The sequence below is a fragment of the Aethalodelphis obliquidens genome, unplaced genomic scaffold (assembly GCF_003676395.1).
Source record: "Aethalodelphis obliquidens isolate GAN/ISIS:26980383/991018 unplaced genomic scaffold, ASM367639v1 scaffold57, whole genome shotgun sequence".
Lineage (NCBI taxonomy): Eukaryota > Metazoa > Chordata > Mammalia > Artiodactyla > Delphinidae > Aethalodelphis > Aethalodelphis obliquidens.
The window spans coordinates 3,235,435-3,257,173 of NW_020838001.1; the positions used below are offsets into that span (position 1 = coordinate 3,235,435).

Sequence of the window (21,739 nt, forward strand, 5' to 3'; positions counted from 1 at the left end):
AACCAACCGTTAACAGACTTTGTGCACTAACTTCTTTCCCAAACCCTCCCTTCTCTTGGGTCCTGGAAGCTGCCACAGCCCAAAGCTGAGGATGTGCAGGCTCTCAGGACTGGAAATGGCAAATAGGGGAGCAGGACCCTGCTTCTGTGGCTTGTCGTGGAATCTGGGACAAAGACCTGCAGCAGAGTCACAGCTTTGTCCTTTGCTTCATGTCAGGATGACAAAGCAGGGGTGGGGGATTTGGGGAGAAAACTGTCGTAGACATTGCAGCTCTTCAGCAGAATGGGTACCAGTTTTAAATCTGGATCAGAGGAGGGGGAGGGGGTGCCTGCTTTGCATGTCAGAGCTGGTCAGAAGCCAATGTGGGAGGAAAAGGTAGGGGTGGAAAGGAATAGGTTACTTACAGCCCGCTCAGCAAATAATTGGGCACCTCCCAGGCGCAAAGGTCTTCGTCAATTAAGGGTCCAGAGTGTGGATTGCTCAAAACCTCTGAATCCTGCTGCATCCCATTCTTTCCCTTGGCCTTGATACCCTGGAATCTATATAAAGCTGCTTTCAACAAACACGGAATTGCTACCCACAGTCCAGTCCTACTGCCCAGCCAACCCACCACACCCTCCGACGTGAATTGACCTGCCTGGGCTCTGTGCTAACATAACAGAAAGGAGAAAAAATACACCTCTGTTTTCTAATGAGTCCAGTTAGGGGTGAGGGCAGGAGCAAGACAAAGATGGAGACAGGGTTTGATTTGTGATGTATTCAAATCCAGGTGAACATGGGCTACTGAAACAGGATTCCACCAGAACACACAACTCCTCATGGCAAAAAGTAACCAAGAGGGCTTCCCTGGTGGCGCAGTGGCTAAGAATCCGCCTGCCAATGCAGGGGACCAAGGTTCAAGCCCTGGTCCGGGAAGATCCCACATGCCGCAGAGCGACTAAGCCCCTGTGCCACAGCTACTGAGCCCCTGCGCCACAACTACTGAGCCCGTGCGCCTAGAGCCCCTGCTCCTCAACAAGAGAAGCCACCACAATGAGAAGCTCGCGCACCGCAACGAAGAGTAGCCCCCGCTCGCCACAACTAGAGAAAGCCCGCACGCAGCAATGAGACCCAACACAGCCCAAAAGCAAATAAAATAAATTTATAAAAAAAGGTTCTTCCATGTTAAAAAGTAGCCAAGAAAGTCCTCCGAACACCAAGCAAAGGGTGCCAAATAAGGCATCAAATTTCAGAAGCAGAGCTGGCTAGAGGACTGGGAACTTTTTGTATGCTCCTTTGTTTACTGTTACACCCCAGTGGCTATGAAAGCACCTGGCTCAGAACGAGTAGCCTATCAGTAGTAGCAGCCCCGGCCCTGAGTAAACAGAGCAACCATTTCACCAGGGCTGCGAAAACGGAAAGATGCAGATTTTCTGTATTACCTCATTGACTCCCACAGAAAAGGACAAGCATTAGCTCCAATTTCAGGTGGAGGAAATGAGGCTTAATAAGGTGAAGTTAAAACCTTTAAAAACCGGACGCCCAGGCCACACCCCACTAACCCAGCGCAGGCCCAGCATCTTGACCCCCGCGCACTGCAGGGCCTCCTGCCTCTGCCCTCGGCGGGTTTATAAGGAGGAACTCAGCAGCAACGCGAGAGTCTCACGGTTCTCCTTCCCACTCTGAGGAAAGTGACTAAGCAGGTCATGACCCGCAAGCATATGCAGCAGCGTTAACTCCGTCCACTGTAAGTACAAACAGAACAAGCCCATACTTTTCTCACCTTGATTCTACTGTTTCCCAGTTGAGCCGAGGCAACTGGTGGGGGACGGGGGGATTTAGCTTTCCCACCCCCATCGGTTTGCTCAAACCGTCTTTGACATACTCAGTTGAGATTTTCTCAGTCTTATGTAAGGTGAATAGACGTATCCTTAGGAAATGTGTTGATATAAATCTAAAAGTGTGTGTACTATGTACACCGGTTTTAAGGCGAGTCCCCTTAGCCTGTTCCCACTACTCTCCCAAACAGATCATGGCGCTAAACCCTTCCTTTGTATAAATTCTGGAAAATCCTTTTCCTCCCCTGTACTAAAGTTCCCAGCCCCCTCGCTCTCAGCTGCAGCCGATCACATGCAGTCCACCCCCGACCCCTTATCCTCGAAGGGGCAGAGCCAGCTGGAGCTGTGCTCTCCGTTCCTGGCACCTGGCAGATAGATCCCACACGCTAGGTTGTGGGTACCCGTCCCTGCTCACCTGCAGCATCAGCAGTGTGAGAAGAAGCAGCAGCACGGACTGGGCCCTGGAGCTCATGCCGATGTGGGGATGCCTGGGATACACCCAGAGCCTGCGGGCGATGGTCAGTCCTCCGGGCCGTGGGCTCACCTGTAGCCCAGCCTTTCCAGCAGGCCCTCTCCTCCAGTCACTCTTCGGTCACTTTGTCCCAGGCATTCTCATCTCAACTCTCCCCTCCCTTCTCTCTGGCCTTTCTTTTTTCTTTTTTTGAATTTTATTTTATTTATTTTTTTATACAGCAGGTTCTTATTAGTTGTCCATTTTATACATATTAGTGTGTACGTGTCAATCCCAATCTCCCAATTCATCCCACCCCCCCACCCCGCCGCCGCTTTCCCCCCTTGGTGTCCATACGTTTGTTCTCTACATCTGTGTCTCTATTTCTGCGCTGCAAACCGGTTCATCTGTACCATTTTTCTAGGTCCCACATATATGCGTTAATATACGATAATTTGTTTTTCTCTTTCCTGACTTACTTCACTCTGTATGACAGTCTCTAGATTCATCCACATCTCTACAAATGACCCAATTTCATTCCTTTTCATGGCTGAGTAATATTCCATTGTATATATGTACCATCTTCTTTATCCATTCGTCTGTCGATGGGCATTTAGGTTGCTTCCATGACCTGACTATTGTAAATAGTACTGCAGTGAACATTGGGGTGCATGCGTCTTTTTGAATTATGATTTTCTCTGGGTATATGCCCAGTAGTGGGATTGCTGGGTCATATGGTAATTCCATTTTTAGTTTTTTAAGGAACCTCCATACTCTTCTCCATAGTGGCTGCACCAATTTACATTCCCACCAACAGTGCAAGAGGGTTCCCTGTTCTCCACACCCTCTCCAGCATTTGTTGCTTGTAGATTTTCTGATGATGCCCATTCTAACTGGTGTGGGGTGATGCCTCATTGTACTTTTGATTTGCATTTCTCTAATAATTAGTGATGTTGAGCAGCCTTTCATGTGCCTCTTGGCCATCTGTATGTCTTCTTTGGAAAAATGTCTATTTAGGTCTTCTGCTCATTTTTGGATTGGGTTGTTTGTTTTTTTAATACTGAGCTGCATGAGCTGTTTATATATTTTGGAGATTAATCCTTTGTCCATTGATTCGTTTGCACATATTCTGAGGGTTGTCTTTTCGTCTTGTTTATGGTTTCCTTTGCTGTGCAAAAGCTTTGAAGTTTCATTAGGTCCCATTTGTTTATTTTTGTTTTTATGTCCATTACTGTAGGATGTGGATCAAAAAAGATCTTGCTGTGATTTATGTCAAAGAGTGTTCTTCCTATGTTTTCCTCTAAGAGCTTTATAGTGTCCAGTCTCACATTTAGGTTCCTAATCCATTTTGAGTTTATTTTTGTGTATGGTGTTAGGGAGTGTTCTAATTTCATTATTTTACATGTAGCTGTCCAGTTGTCCCAGCACCACTTATTGAAGGGACTGTCCTTTCTCCATTGTATATCCTTGCCTCCTTTGTCATAGATTAGTTGACCATAGGTTTATCTCTGGGGTTTCTATCCTGTTCCATTGATCTATCTTTCTGTTTTTGTGCCAGTACCATACTGTCTTGATTACTGTAGCTTTGTAGTATAGTCTGAAGTCAGGGAGCCTGATTCCTTCAGGTCCATTTTCCTCTTTCAAGATTGCTTTGGCTATTCGGGTTCTTTTGTGTTTCCATACAAATTGTGAAATTTTTTGTTCTCGTTCTCTGAAAAATGCCAGTGGTAGTTTGATAGGGATTGCATTGAATCTGTAGATTGCTTTGGGTAGTATAGTCATTTTCACAATATTGATTCTTCCAATCCAAGAACATGGTATTCTCTCCATCTGTTTGTGTCATCTTTGATTCTTTCATCAGTGTCTTACAGTTTTCTGAGTACAGGTGTTGTACCTCCTCAGGTAGGTTTATTCCTAGGTATTTTATTCTTTTTGTTGCAGTGGTGAATGGGATTGTTTCCTTAATTTCTCTTTCTGATCTTTTGTTGTTAGCATATAGGAATGCAAGAGATTTCTGTGCATTAATTTTGTATCCTGCAACTTTACCAAATTCATTGATTAGCTCTAATAGTTTTCTGGTGGCATGTGTAGGATTCTCTATGTATAGTATCATGTCATCTGCAGACAGTGACAATTTTACTTCTTTTCTGATTTGGATTCCTTTTATTTCTTTTTTGTCTCTGACTGCCATGGCTAGGACTTTCAGGACTATGTTGAATAATAGTGGCAAGAGTGGACATCTTGTCTTGTTCCTGATCTTAGGGGAAATGCTTTCAGTGTTTCACCATTGAGAATGATGTTTGCTCTGGGTTTGTCATATATGGCCTTTATTATGTTGAGGTAGTTTCCCTCTATGTCCACTTTCTGTAGAGTTTTTACCATAAATGGGTGTTGAATTTTGTCCAAAGCTTTTTCTTTATCTCTTGAGATGATCTTATGGTTTTTATTCTTCAATTTGTTAATATGATGTATCACATTGATTGATTTGTGTATATTGAAGAATCCTTGCATCCCTGGGATAAATCCCACTTGATCATGGTGTTTGATCCCTTTAATGTGTTGTTGGATTCTGTTTGCTACTCTTTTGTTGAGGATTTTTGCACCTATATTCATCAGTGATATTGGTCTGTAATTTTCTTTTTTTGTAGTATCTTTGTCTGGTTTTGGTATCAAGGTGATGGTGGCCTCATAGAATGAGTTTGGGAGTATTCCTTCCTCTGCAATTTTTTGGAAGAGTTTGAGAAGGATGGTGTTAGCGCTTCTCTAAATGTTTGATAGAATTCACCTGTGAAGCTGTCTGGTCCTGGACTTTTGTTTGTTGGAAGATTTTTAATCACAGTTTCAATTTCAGTACTTGTGATTGGTCTGTTCATATTTTCTATTTCTTCCTGGTTCAGTCTTGGAAGGTTATACCTTTCTAAGAATTTGTCCATTTCTTCCAGGTTGTCCAATTTATTGGCATAGAGTTGCTTGTAGTAGTCTCTTAGGATGCTTTGTATTTCTGCGGTGTCTGTTGTAACTTCTCCTTTTTCATTTCTAGTTTTATTGATTTGAGTCTTCTCCCTCTTTTTCTTGATGAGTCTGTCTAATGCTTTATCAATTTTGTTTATCTTCTCAAAGAACCAGCTTTCAGTTTTATTGATCTTTGCTATTGTTTTCTTTGTTTCTATTTCATTTATTTCTGCTCTGATCTTTATGATTTCTTTCCTTTTGCTAACTTTGGGTTGTGTTTGTTCTTCTTTCTCTAGTTCCGTTAGGTGTAAGTTTAGATTGGTTATTTGAGATTTTTCTTGTTTCTTGAGGTAGGCTTGCATTGCTATAAACTTCCCTCTTAGAACTGCTTTTGCTGCATCCCGTAGGTTTTGGATCATTGTGTTTTCATTGTCATTTGTCTCTAGGTATTTTTTTATTTCCTCTTTGATTCCTTCAGTGATCTCTTGGTTATTTAGTAGTGTATTGTTTAGCCTCCATGTGTTTGTGTTTTTTATGTTTTTTTCCCTGTAACTGATTTCTAATCTCATAGTGTTGTGGTCAGAAAAGATGCTTGATATGATTTCGGTTTTCTTAAGTTTACTGAGGCTTGATTTGTGACCCAAGATGTGGTCTATCCTGGAGAATGTTCCATGGGCACTTGAGAAGAAAGTGTAATCTGCTGTTTTTGGATGGAATGTCCTATAAATATCAATTAAATCTATCTGGTCTGTTGTATCATTTAAAGCTTGTGTTTCCTTATTAATTTTCTGTCTGGATGATCTTTTCTTTGGTGTACATAAGGTGTTAAAGTCCCCCACTATTACTGTGTTACTGTTGATTTCCTCTTTTAGAGCTGTTAGCGTTTGCCTTATGTATTGAGGTGCTCCTATGTTGGGTGCATACATATTTATAATTGTTATATCTTCTTCTTGGATTGATCCCTTTCGTAGTGTCCTTGTCTCCTGTAACATTCTTTATTTTAAAGTCTATTTTGTCTGATATGAGAATTGCTCCTCAAGCTTTCTTTTGATTTCCATCTGCATGGAATATCTTTTTCCATCCCCTCACTTTCAGTCTGTATGTGTCCCTAGGTCTGAAGTGGGTCTCTTGTAGACAGCATATATATCGGTCTTGTTTTTGTATCCATTCAGCTAGCCTGTGTCTTTTGGTTGGAGCATTTAATCCATTCATGTTTAAGGTAATTATCGATATGTGTATTCCTATTACCATTTTCTTAATTGTTTTGGGTTTGTTTTTGTAGGTCCTTTTCTTCTCTTGTGTTTCCCACTTATAGAAGTTCCTTTAGCATTTGTTGTAGAGCTGGTTTGGTGGTGCTGAATTCTCCTAGCTTTTGCTTGTCTGTAAAGCTTTTGATTTCTTTGTTGAATCCAAATGAGATCCTTTCTGGGTAGAGTAATCTTGGTTGTAGTTTCTTCCCTTTCATCACTTTAAATATGTCATGCCACTCCCTTCTGGTTTGTAGAGTTTCTGCTGAGAAATCAGCTGTTAACCTTATGGGAGTTCCCTTGTATGTTATTTGTCCTTTTTCCCTTGCTGCTTTCAGTAATTTTCCTTTGTATTTAATTTTTGCCAATTTGATTACTATGTGTCTTGGCGTGTTTCTCCTTGGGTTTATCCTACCTGGGACTCTCTGCACTTCCTGGACTTTGGTGGCTATTTCCTTTCCCATGTTAGGGAAGTTTTCAACTATAATCTCTTCAAATATTTTCTCGGGTCCTTTCTCTCTCTTCTCCTTCTGGGACCCCTATAATGCGAGTGTTGTTGCGTTTAATGTTGTCCCAGAGGTCTCCTAGGGTGTCTTCATTTCTTTTTCATTCTTTATTCTGTTCCACAGCAGTGAATTCCACCATTCTGTCTTCCAGGTCACTTATCCGTTCCTCTGCCTCAGTTATTCTGCTATTGATTCCTTCTAGTATATTTTTCATTTCAGTTATTGTACTGTTGATCTCTGTTTGTTTGTTCTTCAGTTCTTCGAGGTCTTCATTAAACATTTCTTGCATCTTCTTGATCTTTGCCTCCATTCTTTTTCTGAGGTCCTGGATCAACTTCACTGTCATTATTCTGAATTCTTTTTCTGGAAGATTGCCTATCTCCACTTCATTTAGTTGTTTTTCTGGGGTTTATCTTGTTCCTTCATCTGGTACATAGCCCTCTGCCTTTTCATCTTGTCTGTCTTTCCGTGAATGTGGTTTTTGTTCCAATGGCTGCAGGATTGTAGTTCTTCTTGCTTCTGCTGTCCTCCCTCTGGTGGATTAGGCAAACTAATCCCTGGCCTTTCTTGGTTTATCAGAGTGGGGTGGGCTGAGCCTTAGCCTTTAACCTCATTAGCTACAAGCAGAATTCTTAGGAAGGGAGTGGACGGAAATAAAACTCCCCCTGCCACACATACAGCAGACATGAGGCTGGGAATCTGACCCCAGGAGATTAGGGCTCAGTCAGAGGAAAGTGAAACCAGTGGCTCTGAGGAACTAGGGGTTTAGTTTCTTTATTTGTAGTTTCCAAAAATCAGTGGAATGCCCAGTGATCTCTTTCTATAGCAGGGTATTTTAATGTTTATTTCCTTATAGTCTCTATCATTTGAAACCAAAGAACTGGAAAAGGAAAGGATAACTTTATCAAGGAAAAAAGAAAAAGTATACTTTTTACTTTGCAAAGCACTAACAATCTTTATCCCAACCATGTCTCGAGGCTCTGGGGTTTGTAGACTTTTTCTACCAAAATCTCTTTTATGCTTAGATGAGTCTGGCTTTTTGAGTTTGGGGTTAAAGGAAGAGGGAGGAGGGATGGGAAAGAGACTCCCTATGGGTGGGGTCTCTGTACCAACCTGGGGTCTTTGCATTAGAATTCTGAAAAAAAGACAAGTTGAGGTTCTACCATACCAATACTTAAGGCTGCAATGACCAAGTTTAAAACACAATCTGACATCCATTAGTCCTCATTACCTTAACCTACTACCTTGTTATCTCATCACCTTGTTTAAAATAGTAAACAGTTTTTCAGCAGGTGAAATAGAAGGTAGGCTTTCTTTCCTTACCGTACATTCATAGCTCCACGAGAGGCTGCTGCACATTTTAATTCCAATAGTTTATAATCTGAATCCAAATTAATAGTTTGTTATTGAAAAGAGTAACTAATGTAATTTTAAGACGTCTCTGTATTTCCTGTGCATAAAGAGAAGCATAACAATAATTATCAAATTTACAACCTTGCATTTATTTTCAACGTGGATTTTTTTAAAATTTATTTATTTATTTATTTATTTATGGCTGTGTTGGGTCTTCATTTCTGTGTGAGGGCTTTCCCCAGTTGTGGCGAGCGGGGGCCACTCTTCATCGCGGTGTACTGGCCTCTCACTGTCGCGGCCTCTCATTGCAGAGCACAGGCTCCAGACGCGCAGGCTCAGTAGTTGTGGCTCATGGGCCCAGTTGCCGCGGCATGTGGGATCCTCCCAGACCAGGACTCGAACCCGTGTCCCCTGCATTGGCAGGCAGACTCTCAACCACTGCACCGCCAGGGAAGCCCCTCAAAGTGGATATTTTGATTCCATGTAAGTCTATTCAAAAACTTGATTAAGTTAGAGTCACTAATTCAGAATTTATAGGTGAGGTAAACTAAACCATGTGGAATGTTCATGAGAGATGCAGGTCGTACACCCCTAATGCTGGCGCTGAAAATGTTGATCAAGAAAGACAGTGTGGGGCTTCCCTGGTGGCGCAGTGGTTGAGAGTCTGCCTGCCAATGTAGGGGACAGGGGTTCGTGCCCCGGTCCGGGAAGATCCCACATGCTGTGGAGAGGCTGGGCCCGTGAGCCATGGTCGCTGAGCCTGCGCGTCCGGAGCCTGTGCTCCGCAACGGGAGAGGCCACAACAGTGAGAGGCCCGCGTACCGCAAAAAATAAAATAAAAAGAAACACAATGTGTTGGCCTCCAGAGATCCGGAGAGGGGCTGGGGAATGTGAGTGAAGGGTTCCACTTTTATATTTGCTTTAAGTTGAAGAAAATTAGTATTTTAATATTTTAAAAAGCAAACAAATTTTCAACATCCTCAAACATTTAAAACTAACTGAGCAAGAAGCCAGTTTCCCATATGGCAGTCCTTCTCAGTTAGGCTGTGACTCACTCGGCTGGTGACTCTGGGCTTCACCTGCCTCATGTCTTAGGTGAGTCAGAGCTGGAAGATGTCAAGTTTCTCTGTTCTGTGTATCCACAATTCCGGGGAAGACCATCAGTGTTCCTGTGTCCTTAGAAGTGCAGTAATACCTTATGGCCACAAGGTGGCAGCTCCCAGCTCAATGTAAGCTGAAATGAAGAAAGTGATGGTGAGATAAAAGTTTCTTGATTAAAAGGAAGGTAAGGGTGAGAACTAATTATCTAGACTCTACATTCACACCTTGGGTGTTGAGGGGTGCCCAACCGATCTCAAGTTCTCAGTGGTTTCGTTTTTTTTTTCTTACATCTTTATTGGAGTATAATTGCTTTACAATGGTGTGTTAGTTTCTGCTTTATAACAAAGTGAATCAGTTATACATATATCCCCATATCTCTTCCCCCTTGCGTCTCCCTCCCTCCCACCCTCCCTATCCCACCCCTCTAGGTGGTCACAAAGCACCGAGCTGATCTCCCTGTGCTAAGCGGCTGCTTCCCACTAGCTGTCTATTTTACTTTTGGTAGTGTATATATGTCCATGCCACTCTCACTTTGTCACAGCTTACCCTTCCCCCTCCCCATATCCTCAAGTCCATTCTCTAGTAGGTCTGCATCTTTAATCCTGTCTTACCCCTAGGTTCTTCATGAAATTTTTTTTCTTAAATTCCATATATATGTATTAGCATACGACATTTGTCTTTCTCTTTCTGACTTACTTCACTCTGTATGACAGACTCTAGGTCCAACCACCTCATTACAAATAGCTCAATTTCGTTTCCTTTTATGGCTGAGTAATATTCCATTGTATATATGTGCCACATCTTCTTTATCCATTCATCCGATGATGGGCACTTAGGTTGTTTCCATCTCCTGGCTATTGTAAATAGAGCTGCAATGAACATTTTGGTACATGACTCTTTTTGAATTATGGTTTTCTCAGGGTATATGCCCAGTAGTGGGATTGCTGGGTCATATGGTAGTTCTATTTGTAGTTTTTTAAGGAACCTCCATACTGTTCTCCATAGTGCCTGTACCAATTCACATTCCCACCAGCAGTGCAAGAGTGTTCCATTTTCTCCACACCCTGTCCAGCATTTATTGTTTCTAGATTTGTTGATGATGGCCATTCTGACTGGTGTGAGATGATATCTCATTGTAGTTTTGATTTGCATTTCTCTAACAATTAATGATGTTGAGCATTCTTTCATGTGTTTGTTGGCAGTCTGTATATCTTCTTTGGAGAAATGTCTATTTAGGTCTTCTGCCCATTTTCGGATTGGGTTGTTTGTGTTTTTGTTATTGAGCTGCATGAGCTGCTTGTAAATTTTGGAGATTAATCCTTTGTCAGTTGCTTCATTTGCAAATATTTTCTCCCATTCTGAGGGTTGTCTTTTGGTCTTGTTTATGGTTTCCTTTGCTGTGCAAAAGCTTTGAAGTTTCATTAGGTCCCATTTGTTTATTTTTGTTTTTATTTCCATTTCTCTAGGAGATGGGTCAAAAAGGATCTTGCTGTGACTTATGTCATAGAGTGTTCTGCCTATGTTTTCCTCTAAGAGTTTGATAATTTCTGGCCTTACATTTAGGTCTTTAATCCATTTTGAGCTTTTTTTGTGTATGCTGTTAGGGAGTGCTCTGATCTCATACTTTTACATGTAGCTGTCCAGTTTTCCCAACACCACTTATTGAAGAGGCTGTCCTTTCTCCACTGTACATTCCTGCCTCTTTTATCAAAGATAAGGTGACCATATGTGTGTGGGTTTCTCTCTGGGCTTTCTATCCTGTTCCATTGATCTATCTTTCTGTTTTTGTGCCAGTACCATACTGTCTTGATTACTGTAGCTTTGTAATATAGTCTGAAGTCAGGGAGCCTGATGCCTCCAGCTCCGTTTTTCATTCTCAAGATTGCTTTGGCTATTAGGGGTCTTTTGTGTTTCCATACAAATTGTGAAATTTTTTGTTCTAGTTCTCTGAAAAATGCCAGTGGTAGTTTGATAGGGATTGCATTGAATCTGTAGATTGCTTTGGGTAGTAGAGTCATTTTCACAATGTTGATTCTTCCAATCCAAGAACATGGTATATCTCTCCATCTATTTGTATCATCTTTAATTTCTTTCATCAGTGTCTTATAATTTTCTGCATACAGGTCTTTTGTCTCCTCAGGTAGGTTTATTCCTAGATATTTTATTCTTTTTGTTGCAATGGTAAATGGGAGTGTTTTCTTAATTTCACTTTCAGATTTTTCATCATTAGTGTATAGGAATGCCAGAGATTTCTGTGCATTAATTTTGTATCCTGCTACTTTACCAAATTCATTGATTAGCTCTAGTAGTTTTCTGGTAGCATCTTTAGGGCTCTCTATGTATAGTAGCATGTCATCTGCAAACAGTGACAGCTTTACTTCTTTTCTGATTTGGATTCCTTTTATTTCCTTTTCGTCTCTGATTGCTGTGGCTAAATTTCCAAAACTATGTTGAATAAGAGTGGTGAGAGTGGGCAACCTTGTTTTGTTCCTGATCTTAGTGGAAATGCTTTCAGTTTTTCACCATTGAGGATGATGTTGGCTGTGGGTTTGTCATATATGGCCTTTATTATGTTGAGGAAAGTTCCCTCTATGCCTATTTTCGGCAGGGTTTTTATCATAAATGGGTGTTGAATTTTGTCGAAAGCTTTCTCTGCATCTATTGAGATGATCATATGGATTTTCTCCTTCAATTATTTAACATGGTTTATCACATTGATTGATTTGCATATATTGAAGAATCCTTGCATTCCTGGAATAAACCCCACTTGATCATGATGTATGATCCTTTTAATGTGCTGTTGGATTCTGTTTGCTAGTATTTTGTTGAAGATTTTTGCATCAATGATCATCAGTGATATTGGCATGTAGTTTTCTTTCTTTGTGACATCCTTGTCTGGTTTTGGTATCAAGGTGATGGTGGCCTCGTAGAATGAGTTTGGGAGTGTTCCTCCCTCTGCTATATTTTGGAAGAGTTTGAGAAGGATAGGTGTTAGTTCTTCTCTAAATGTTTGATAGAATTCGCCTGTGAAGCCATCTGGTCCTGGGCGTTTGTTTGTTGGAAGATTTTTAATCACAGTTTCAATTTCAGTGCTTGTGATTGGTCTGTTTATATTTTCTATTTCTTCCTGATTCAGTCTTGGCAGGTTGTGCATTTCTAAGAATTTGTCCATTTCTTCCAGGTTGTCCATTTTATTGGCATAGAGTTGCTTATAGTAATGTCTCATGATCTTTTGTATTACTGCAGTGTCAGTTGTTACTTCTCCTTTTTCATTTCTAATTCTATTGATTTGAGTCTTCTCCCTTTTTTTCTTGATGAGTCTGGCTAAAGGTTTATCAATTCTGTTTATCTTCTCAAAGAACCAGCTTTTAGTTTTATTGATCTTTGCTATCGTTTCCTTCATTTCTTTTTCATTTATTTCTGACCTGATTTTTATGATTTCTTTCCTTCTGCTAACTTTGGTTTTTTTTTGTTCTTCTTTCTCTAATTGCTTTAGGTGCAAGGTTAGGTTGTTTATTCGATGTTTCCTGCTTCTTAAGGTGGGATTGTATTGCTATAAACTTCCCTCTTAGAACAGTTTTTGCTACATCCCATAGGTTTTGGGTCGTCGTGCTTTCGTTGTCATTTGTTTCTAGGTATTTTTTGATTTCCTCTTTGATTTCTTCAGTGATCACTTCATTATTAAGTAGTGTATTGTTTAGCCTCCATGTGTTTGTAATTTTTATAGATCTTTTCCTGTAATTGATATCTAGTCTCATAGCGTTGTGGTCGGAAAAGATACTTGATACAATTTCCATTTTCTTAAATTTACGAAGGCTTGATTTGTGACCCAAGATATGATCTATCCTGGAGAATGTTCCATGAGCACTTGAGAAAAATGTGTATTCTGTTGTTTTGTGATGGAATGTCCTGTAAATATCAATTAAGTCCATCTTGTTTAATGTATCATTTAAAGCTTGTGTTTCCTTATTTATTTTCATTTTGGATGATCTGTCCATTGGAGAAAGTGGAGTGTTAAAGTCCCCTACTATGAATGTGTTACTGTGGATTTCCCCTTTTATGGCTGTTAGTATTTGCCTTATGTATTGAGGTGCTCCTATGTTGGGTGCATAAGTATTTACAATTGTTATATCTTCTTCTTGGATTGATCCCTTGATCATTATGTAGTGTCCTTCTTTGTCTCTTCTAATAGTCTTTATTTTAAAGTCTATTTTGTCTGATATGAGAATTGCTACTCCAGCTTTCTTTTGGTTTCCATTTGCGTGGAATATCTTTTTCCATCCCCTCACTTTCAGTCTGTATGTGTCTCTAGGTCTGAAGTGGGTCTCCTGTAGACAGCATATATACGGGTCTTGTTTTTCTATCCATTCAGCCAATCTGTGTCTTTTGGTGGGACCATTTAGTCCATATACATTTAAGGTAATTATCGATGTGTATGTTCCTATTCCCATTTTCTTAATTGTTTTGGGTTCGTTATTATAGGTCTTTTCCTTCTCTTGTGTTTCTTGCCTAGAGAAGTTCCTTTAGCAGTTGTTGTAGAGCTGGTTTTGTGGTGTTGAACTCTCTCAGCTTTTGCTTGTCTGTAAAGGTTTTAATTTCTCCATCAAATCTGAATGAGATCCTTGCTGAGTAGAGTAATCTTGGTTGCAGGTTTTTCTCCTTCATCACTTTAAATATGTCCTGCCAGTCCCTTCTGGCTTGCAGAGTTTCTGCTGAAAGATCAGCTGTTAACCTTTGGGGATTCCCTTGTGTGTTATTTGTTGTTTTTCCCTTGCTGCTTTCAATATGTTTTCTTTGTATTTAATTTTTGACAGTTTGATTAGTATGTGTCTTGGCATATTTCTCCTTGGATATATCCTGTATGGGACTCTCTGTGCTTCCTGGACTTGATTAACTATTTCCTTTCCCATATTAGGGAAGTTTTCAACTATAATCTCTTCAAATATTTTCTCAGTCCCTTTTTCTTTTTCTCTTCTTTTTCTCTTCTTCTTCTGGAACCCCTATAATTCGAATGTTTGTGCATTTAATGTTGTCCCAGAGGTCTCTGAGACTGTCCTCAGTTCTTTTCCTTCTTTTTTCTTTATTCTGCTCTGCAGTAGTTATTTCCACTATTTTATCTTCCAGGTCACTTATCCGTTCTTCTGCCTCAGTTATTCTGCTATTGATCCCATCTAGAGTATTTTTAATTTCATTTATTGTGTTGTGCATCATTGCTTGTTTCATCTTTAGTTCTTGTAGGTCCTTGTTAAATGTTTCTTGCATTTTGTCTATTCTGTTTCCAAGATTTTGCATCATCTTTACTCTCATTATTCTGATTTCTTTTTCAGGTAGACTGCCTATTTCCTCTTCATTTGTTAGGTCTGGTGGGTTTTTACCTTGCTCCTTCTTCTGCTGTGTGTTTTTCTGTCTTCTCATTTTGCTTAACTTACTGTGTTTGGGGTCTCCTTTTTGCAGGCTGCAGGTTCGTACTTCCCATTGTTTTGGGTGTCTGTCCCCAGTGGCTAATGTTGGTTCAGTGGGTTGTGTAGGCTTCCTGGTGGAGGGGACTAGTGCCTGTGTTCTGGTGGATGAGGCTGGATCTTGTCTCTCTGGTGGGCAGGTCCACGTCTGGTGGTGTGTTTTGGGGTGTCTGTGGAGTTATTATGATTTTAGGCAGCCTCTCTGCTCATGGGTGGGATTTTATTACTGTCTTGCTAGTTGTTTGGCATAGGGTGTCCAGCACTGTAACTTGCTGGTCATTGAGTGAAGCTGGGTGCTGGTGTTGAGATGGAGATCTCTGGGAGATTTTTGCCGTTTGATATTATGTGGAGCTGGGAGGTCTCTTGAGGACCAGTGTCCTGAAGTTGGCTCTCCCACCTCAGAGGCACAGCACTGACTCCTGGCTGCAGCTCCAAGAGCCTTTCATCCACACGGCTGAGAATAAAAGGGAGAAAAAGTAGAAAGAAAGAGAGAGAGAGAGAGAGAGACAGAGAGAGAGAGGGAGGGAGGGAGGGAAAGGAAGAAAGGAAGGAAGAGGGAAGAAAAGGAAGGAAGAAAGAAGGGAGGGAGGGAGGAAGGCAGGAAGGAAAGAAAAAAAGAAAGAAGATAAAATAAAATACAGTTATTAAAATAAAAAATACTTATTAGGAAGAAACATTTTTTAAAAGAAAAAACAAAATAAACAAAAAACAGACGGATAGAACCCTAGGAAAAATGGTGGAAGCAAAGCTATACAGACAAAATCTCACACAGAAGCATACACATACACACTCACAAAAAGAGAAAAAGGGGAAAAAATCGTAAACCTTGCCCCGAAAGTCCACCTTCTCAATTTGGGATGATCCGTTGTCTATTCAGGTATTCCGCAGATGCAGGTACATCAAGTTGATTGTGGAGCTTTAATCCGCTGCTTCTGAGGCTGCTGGGAGAGATTTCCCTTTCCCTTCTTTGTTTTCACAGCTCCCAGGGGCTCAGCTTTGGATTTGGCCCCGCCTTTGCGTGTAGGTCGCCGAAGGGCGTCTGTTCTTCACTCAGACGGGACAGGGTTAAAGGAGCCGCTGATTCGGGGGCTCTGGCTCACTCAGGCCGGGGGTAGGGAGGGGCACGGAGTGCGGGGCGAGCCTGCGGCGGCAGAGGCCGGCGTGACGTTGCACCAGCCTGAGGCGCGCCGTGCGAGTCTCCCGGGGGAGTTGTCCCTGGATCCCGGGACCCTGGCAGTGGCAGGCTGCACAGGCTCCCTGGAAGGGGGGTGTGGATAGTGACCTGTGCTCGCACACAGGCTTCTTGGTGGCGGCAGCAGCAGCCTTAGCGTCTCATGCCGTCTCTGGGGTCCGCGCTTTTAGCCGCGGCTCGCGCCCGTCTCTGGAGCTCCTTTCAGCGGCGCTCTTAATCCCCTCTCCTCGTGCACCAGGAAACAAAGAGGGAAGAAAAAGTCTCTTGCCTCTTCGGTAGCTCCAGACTTTTCCCCGGACTCCCTCCTGGCCAGCCGTGGTGCACTAACCCCCTGCAGGCTGTGTTCACGCCGCCAACCCCAGTCCTCTCCCTGCGATTCTACCGAAGCCCGAGCCTCAGCTCCCAGCCCCGGCCGCCCCGAAGCCTCTCGGCTGGTGAGTGCCGGTCGGCCCTGATCCTCTGTGCGGGAATCTCTCCGCTTTGCCCTCTGCACCCCTGCGGCTGCGCTCTCCTCCACGGCCCCGAAGCTTTCCCTCTCCGCCACCCGCAGTCTCCACCCGCGAAGGGACTTTCTAGTGTGTGGAAACCTTTCCTCCTTCACAGCTCTGTCCCACTGGTGCAAGTCCCGTCCCTATCTTTTTGTCTCTGTTTATTCTTTTTTCTTTTGCTCTACCCAGGTACGTGGGGACTTTTTTGCCTTTTGGGAGGTCTGAGGTGTTCTGCCAGCGTTCAGTAGGTGTTCTGTAGGAGTTGTTCCATGTGTACATGTATTTCTGGTGTATCTGCTAGTGTTAGAGGGTGTCCTACAGAGGTGGGGGGTGGCTCTGTTTCACCGTGGGGACAAGAACACTGGCAGCAGAAGTTCTGGGAAGTACTCCTTGGCGTGAGCCCTCCAAGAATCTTCTCAGTGTTTTTTTTTATAATGATAAACGCATCGTGAGTGCATCTAAGCAAGGATTTTGTCTTGAATTATCCCTGTCAATCAGGGTTCCTACAATTGCCAGGCACTCACTGAGTTTCATTTTCAGGGTTGTTAGTCAAGACGACTGAAACATGTTCATCTTCCATCTTTTCAGGGAAAAGCATGTTTCATGGGAGGTTTCTACTGGCCCAGGAAGTGGTGAGTAGAGTCATTAACTGAGAATAAAGAAGCAGTAGTTCACAACGTTCTAAAAAGAGACAGCAACAGTTAGGACCAGACACCTCAGCGTTCCCCCAAATGGCAGGACTGACCCTGTGGCCCACAACCTGCACCACAGCCCAGTCTCCTGGTCCCAGCCCACCCACTGGTGAGGAGTCCAGGGCGGCGGGTGTCAGCTGGCTTCCTTGGACCTCATTTGCAGTGAGAGCTGATCCCACCTTCCCTGCTGCAGTTGGATGGGATGCTTTCTTTCCACTTCAGGAAATCGGTGAGTTGGATTTTTCCTGTGAATGGGACGGGAGCCTCCTGAGGATCACTGGTCGAGCACGAGGGTCGCTGCAAGCCGAGGCCCTGGCGTCCCAGCCTGGCTTAGACTTCTGCTCGGACAGTGGCTGGCTGGCCGAGCCCTGTGCCCAGCTGAGTTGAAGGGCCTTGTGGTGGCCAGCAGGACTCAGAGAAGGATAACGGAAAAGTGCCCATCACTTCCTCCGTTGAGTGTGGCGAGGAAACCGAATTTCTCCTGTTGCTCAAGTCAACATCAAAGAAGGGAAATGGTCGGGTATGAGCCTTCTTCCTGCCCCCGCAGTGGGATGCTGCTGGTCGGGAGGGGGGGATACCTCATATGCATAGAGGAGTCCAGAGTCAGACATTTGGACGCCTTCTCCACGGAGGTGAGACAACCTAAGCGACCACCTGGAGACAGAAGAAGGAGGGAAGGAAGGTGTCCCAGTGGGACCCACAGCCATGCCCTCCTGTGCTGGTGGGAGCTAGAGAGAAGAGGGGAGAGTCTGTTTCTTCATAGTCATGGGAAAAGCTTAACTTCTGAGAACAGTCTCCAAGAGACAAAACAGAAGACAACCCAAGGAAGGGCTGTGCTTCCAGAAATGGGGAAGTGGTTCCCACAAGCCCAGCCCTGCCTTATAGAATGATCACCTTTCAACAAAACATAAAACAACAACTGCCTGGAGCCTCTGGAGAGAGACCAAAGGCGCAGAAACTAAAGGGAACCAGGTGCCCGGAAAAGGATGGACAGACGGAGGATGGACAGACGGGCCGAGAGCCAGGTGTTCATGCAGGATCTGGGTACTGAGCATGTGGGTGTTCCCTGCACAGTTCTTTCAGATTTTCTGTATGTTCAAAATTTTTTACAATACAGTATCGGTGACAAAAGTCACTGGAGTGAATTTCACTCCAGCAGTTAAAAAAAAAAAAATCCAAGTTATTACTAAGTGTAGTTTTACTCCAATGTTAATATCATGTATCTAGTTGTAGCCCCATATGTAACACACGTGCAGGGGAACACATCTAATGTGTGAGACTTCATGACAGAATAAAATAATTCATCACTTGTATTTCCTGACTTATTTTCAGTGACTCACAAATGTTTGTCTCCTATATGGGTGCTTTGTAGTCACATAGGTTGATCAGAAGTGGTCCCTTATGTTTCAGTATTTTGAGTCCGCCACCAAGAGCTGGCCAGAAAATTGCCTTTGAGAGATTTTAATCTCTTGCCCCTATTTGTTCAACTAATCATTGTAGATGAACAATTGGGGGGGGGGATGCTGCCAAACACAACAGATTGGAGCGTTTTTCGCTTTGTGCAAGTATTCTGATAGTAGCATCACCAAGCTCTTTCTTCAGTTGTTTATGTATGTAAATGTTTTTATGCTTTTTTAGGGAAGAAGAAGGGAGGTAAAGATTTGAGGCTATTTACTTTGTCTCCCCATATAAGCTATCCTGTTGAGGTAAAAATATATGCTTCTTTTTTTAATTAGAATATTTTCAGTTAAACTTGGTAGATCATTCATTATTGCAGAAGACCTGTTAGCAAAAAGCATTTCATTTCAGTATTTAGAAAATTGAACAACATAGGAAAAGGGCCAAGCCTTCCTTTTCTTTCTGTTTCCTTTATTAAGGTGGACATCTCCAGAGAGATGAGTTCAGAGGAAAACCTTGGTGACAGGAAGTGGTGACCTTACCAAACCTGGCCAAAATGTTGAATGAAGAATGTGAAAAAGTCAGCTGAAGGGAGGGTGAGTTCTCTACACCTGGAGTTTAAAAATAGAAGAGTGTGGATGTAAGAAAAACATACTCAAGGTGGATGTGTTCTGAGAAACCTCCACTCCTTCATACCCACCTGTGGCACAGGTCATCAGAGCCATGAAGCATGCAGGTTAGTGTCCTATTTTCTTTTTTATTGAAGTATAGTTGATGTACAATATTAATAAGTTACAGGTGATTCACAATTTTTAAAGATTATATTCCATTTATAGTTATTATAAAATATTGGCTATATTCCCTACATATATCCTTTTAGCTTATTTTATACATAACAGCTTGTACCTCTGAATCCCCTACCCTATATTACCCCTCTCCCCACTGCTAACCACTTGATTGTTCTCTATATCTGTAAGTCGGCTTCCTTTTTGTTATAGTCACTAGTTTGTTATATTTCTTAGATTCCACATGTAAGTGATATCATTCAGTATTTGTCTTTCTCTGTCTGACTTATTTCACTTAGCATAATCCATCCATCCATGTTGTTGCAAAGGGCAAAATTTCCTTCTTTTTGATGGCTGAGTTGTGACCTATTCTTGAGGTGAAGAACCAGCTAAGTGCCTTTAAGCCCTGGAGAAAGTAGACGGGGGTAAGCAAAAGGCTTTGTTAGTGGCCAAAGCATGAGAGGGGACTGGTCCAGCAGGTGAGATGCTGTCAAAGCAGCCACTTCAACCTTGCAGACTTTAAGTGCCATAAAGGCAGTTTTCTCAAACTTGAACCTCCAAAGATGTTGTTAAAACACGGACTCTGATTCTGGAAGCCAGCGTTTACCTTTACCCTTGTGAGTGCCAACTTAAAAAAAAAAAAAAAAAAGCACAATGTGAGAGTCGTGAGTTAAGTTGTACTGGGGGCAAAATGAGGACTGTAGCCTGGGAGACAGCATCTCAGAGAGCTCTGAGAAATCGCTCCAAAGAGAATGGGGGGAGGGTCAGTATAGATGTGATTTTGGTGAAGGGGGAGTACATGCAGTCAAACACATATCTTTTGGCAGAAGGTTTCTGCTAGTCACGAGGAGCAGACGTCACCATGAAGGATTGCAGTGCTTTTCTAGATACGAGGAGATACAAGAAGTGGGCTCTTAAAAATAGCTCCTGGAAATATCTAACTATCTGAAGACCTGTTGTGCTAGTTTTTTTCAGAGCACAGAGTGCCTCATCTCTGCTCTCCACCCTGAGCTCCTTTCAGGGGGTGTCGAAGGTCAGCAGCCACAGCAACATGTGATTTAACCCTTGTAGAGGTGGATGGCAAGCGCCAATTTGTAGTTGACATGGGGAAGGAAAAATAATGTTTCCCTACCCTCTAGCCTCTTGGCTGACATCCCCTGTAATAAGAGACAGATTAACACAAGGAAAACCAACAGAAGTTGAATAACCTGTATGCTCCCTGCATACATGGGAGACACCCAGGAAAAGTGAGGAACTCCCAGACACGGCCCAGCTGCCATAAATACCATCTCCAGCTAAAGACAAAAGATGTTGGATTTGGGAGAGCGAGTGAAAGGAAGTTGTCAGGAAAAGCACAGGAAACGGGAGTATAGTTGTTATGCAGGTTTAACTCCTGCCTTAATATAAGAGTTGATAAGACTGATAAGAATTTCTAGATTTAGTTCATCCTCCTCTTCCAGGCACAGAGAGGAAGACACCCTTACAGATGGAGATTTCCCTTAATGTAAATGTCTTTTTACAAAAGGGTAACGCCTCAGTTTTCGAAGCCTCTCCAGTGTCTGCTGTTTCTCAAAAATGATCAGCCGAAAAAAATCCTCATGCCAAAGAGGCATATTTTGTGGCGGCAAGTTCTGCCCCCCTCCACCCTCTTAGGGTATTTTTGGCTGGGCCTGACAGCTACATTGACATGAGACAGATCAACAGGAGAAAAGCACGCCAATTTATTCAACACGAGTCTTCCAGGACCCAGAAGCCTTCATAAAGAATGAAGACCCAGAGAAATGGTGACACTCACTTGCTTTTATATTAGGTTGAACAAAGTGGGCAATTGTCGTCCACGATGTGGACGGCTAGAGGAAGTTAAGAATCATTGAACAACTCAAGTTTGTGTAGAGTTCTCTCGGTCTCAACTTCTCATCCCTGACGATGAAAAACGTTACTTTCCTCCTGGTATAAGGAGCACAGCTTTCATAGAGGAATTTAATTTCCTGCTTTTAGGAGAATGCAGAAAGGTAGGAGTGTTTTTTCTTGTACCTGCTGTTTTTCGAGTGCCTTTCACTCAAAATCATCCAAACGCCAGAGCGACGTGTTTCGGGGTGGCGTGTTCTGAACTCCTTCACCATTAGTGGGTCTGAAGTGGGGCTCACAATACGAGGAGTAAGGCCTAAAATTGTGCTAACTGAACGGGATCGAAAGTTAAATATGCATCATTAGTTTTCTCTAGAATATCATGCAAGCTGGGGCAGTTCTATGTACGACTCTCCCGTTTTTAAAGTTCCGTATATATTTTCCAGTGTT

General features: G+C 42.6%; 1 long non-coding RNA gene across 1 annotated transcript in view; it reads left to right on the forward strand.

Annotated features, from left to right (window-relative positions):
- Nucleotides 1-18,432, forward strand: part of LOC113609514 (uncharacterized) — a 39,722-nt gene extending 21,290 nt beyond the window's left edge. Inside the window, exon 6 of the long non-coding RNA XR_003428658.1 lies at nucleotides 17,155-18,432. This is a non-coding gene — a long non-coding RNA (uncharacterized LOC113609514). The remainder of the gene's footprint in view (nucleotides 1-17,154) is intronic.
- Nucleotides 18,433-21,739: the final 3,307 nt, after the last annotated feature.